This window comes from Channa argus, chromosome 21 (genome assembly GCF_033026475.1).
Source record: "Channa argus isolate prfri chromosome 21, Channa argus male v1.0, whole genome shotgun sequence".
Lineage (NCBI taxonomy): Eukaryota > Metazoa > Chordata > Actinopteri > Anabantiformes > Channidae > Channa > Channa argus.
In genome coordinates this window covers 11,938,580-11,941,592 of record NC_090217.1, presented here as the reverse complement: position 1 = coordinate 11,941,592, position 3,013 = coordinate 11,938,580, and the positions used below count along the sequence as shown (strand labels likewise).

The window sequence follows — 3,013 nt, the reverse complement described above, 5'->3', positions numbered from 1 at the left end:
CCCTTCCCTGTTGTCTTAGTCCTGAGATCATTTGTGCTGACTTTTTAAAAGGCCTTCAGGGTGTCACTTGGACAGAGTGGATGGGCCTAACTGCATTTAGAAAAGTGGCGTCAGATGTGTACAAGCCTAAATGGATTCGAGGTTTTATTCTCGCTTTATCCAATCGTTCCCGTAATGGACCTCCGTCACCTTGTAAAACTATGTCACTTAGGGTGCTTTCAACATTTTTCCTCTATTTAGGCAAGTTTTTCACGTTTCACATTGAGTGTGCTGAGTGCCGACACTTAAACAATATTCTGCAATTCAGAGAGCGCTCTAAACTTTCTGGTGATTTAGCAGATAGCCACAGCATTTTTACATTTTCCACCTAATGAGTTGAGCCTTCATTCATTTAACAGTGAGAGGTAAATCATTAAGCCTGACTAATGTCTTTACTTCCACAACTGCAGCGTGGTATTGTAGGCAGAAGAGCAGACGCCTACTCACACAAGTCTTGTTTAGTGCTTTTCAAAATGTAAATCGATGCACTTGATGGTCATGAACTGTATTTGATGATCATGTAATTTTATCTCTATAGATACTCAAATCTAATCACCTCTAACGCTTTTTTTTAATAGTTCAATATTGAATGTATGGCTTGTGGCAGTGGTACTTGCAGTGCTACTTGTACTGTACTGAGTGTCCAGTATGTGCTTTGTATTTCCCTACTCACCTCTTCTATATATGACAAAATAGTCCCTTTTTCTTTTATTTCTTCATCTTGATCGAATAGATTTGTGTTAGTGATGCTACCTGAACAGACTTGGTAACAAATAAAAAATATGTCTAAAAGACTAAAATAATTGGAAGACATTTGCATGTGCTGTTAATGAACTTAACTTCAGCTTTTTAGTTACTGCCAGGTGCAAAACCTTTAGTATTGGATCATGGAATAAAATCAACACTTGTGCAACATCAGTTTAACTTCATACTGCACTGCACAATTTATCGGGTGTAGGTTACTGAAGGAATCTTGTTGTGTGAATGTCAACCGATGCTCTTTGTACTTGTTCAACACACATTTCAGTCGACAATATTTATACAACTCTTATTCATGTTTCTGTATCTCTTCTATAGAGCATCCTATTGCTATGGACCTGCCATTCCTCACCTGCCCACCAGCCATCACTATTGAGTTTTACCAGCTCATCACCTGTCTAACCAGCTGCTCCTCATGAGCCATTAGCCTCAGTGTATATTGAGGCCAGATGTTTTAATGATCATTTGCAACCCTCCGGTTTCGCTTCCTGGTCTGGCTACTTTCTCATTTGCAACTGTAATCATGCTTTTTGACCTATAATGGTTGTTTTCACCTCACCTGTTTTGCCTCCTGGGTCTACTTTTGAGCTCCAGCTATGTCATACATTTTAACATTTCCTCTTCCTGTCTACCTTCCTCTATTTTCCCTCCTGTGTGACCTTTCAAAGATGAGCCTTGGCAGCCTTCGTCTTGTTGGGTGCCATGCCTCCACGTGAGCGTGATAATGACTGTTATCATAAATGTGAGTAGGCAGAGACAGAAGGTGGGCCTTTTTTATGGAATGATGTGAATAAGCGGAGGGACAGGAGATGAGGGGAAGGAGTATGCCTTAACAGCAGACATGCAGATAGCCAGAGATGGAATGCTGCTTAAATGTACCTGCCAGCATGTGGTATTTTAAAAGCTTCCAAGCGCTTAGTCCTGCTTTACCAGTTATCGACAGAGTTGTTCATACTGTGGCTAACAGTGTGTGACAGCAAAGGTTGTACTCAGTACTTAGGACTCATTGGAACTGTACTCTGTGCTTTTAAAGTATGAAAATGATTTCTTTTACTTCAAGTATTACTTATAAGTACCAAAAATGTAAAATGTAAGAGAAAGTTCCTTCAAACATTTATAGTATGTATGATGATGGTCTGAACAAGTCTTCAAATGAAACCTTATAGATACTTGCAGCAAATTATTCCATTGAATACATTCCCTGTGAACTGTCTGAATATGCCCTTCTCTCATGCCACGACTTGAATGACAAATCCATTCATTGCTCTTAGATCTTTTAAGAGCACCTGCAAGCTCATGTGACAAGCAGTCTTGTAAGTATAATTATAACATGGAATTACTGCTCGCTCAACCTTGAATCAATACTCTTCCCTCTTAAAACACATTAATCTCTGTAAAAAGCAATTAAACACTGAAAAATCAAAGAGTACATCCTATGATACACCCTGACTGTGAAGCCTGCAGTGAGAGGTCAAACATTTTGCGACATGAAAGATTAAAAATATCAATAATACATTCAGGCAGAATGAGGGTGGGGGCACCTAAATGAGGCATCACTGCTTTGTCACATAGGGGAACAGGTGTGCCGCTGCAGAAACTCACGTACCGTCGCATAAGGTGTGTATATTTGGCATGTCAAATGAGCAAGTGTTGTGTATAATTCATCTTTGTTCCATATTTCATGTACAGAAACAGAAGAGTGGGTTTTGGAGTCTGCTGGGGGGCCTTTCTGCAAAAAGACTGCCCGCCTTCTGGCTCAGTATGGTGCACCTCTTCAGGAGGTCTCTCAGCAGGAACTAATCTCTAGGAATGTCTGTTTGCCAGGGATTCTGTGTATGAGCTTAATGATCTTAATGGGCTGAATTTGTGCACAGATGTGTATAATGTCATCTCACTGTGGCCCAGTGATCAGGTGTGCATCACGATACAATTTGACAATGATCGACAAACCCCAAAATACTGTACAATGTGGTTGTGAATAAAGACATACTACTTTATTAATCAACTCTCAAATGTATTATTTATGGAATCTCCAAGGAAAGGCAAAAGCCCAAAAAGATGAACATGAAGTAGAATATTGGATTAATTCACAGAGGAACGGTAATGTACGTGAATCCACTGCCAAACCCAGTTTTTGATTTTCTCTTGTTTTATGGTCAAACTGTGAAAAACCTGCTCTGTCAAAAAAAGCAAACAATCAAACAATACATTTTGC

General features: G+C 39.6%; 1 long non-coding RNA gene across 1 annotated transcript; it reads left to right on the top strand.

Moving 5' to 3' along the window:
• Positions 1–1,466: 1,466 nt before the first annotated feature.
• Positions 1,467–2,803, top strand: LOC137106351 (uncharacterized). Its single transcript, XR_010911924.1, has 2 exons — positions 1,467–1,540; positions 2,488–2,803. It is a non-coding gene; the product is annotated as an uncharacterized lncRNA (long non-coding RNA).
• Positions 2,804–3,013: the final 210 nt, after the last annotated feature.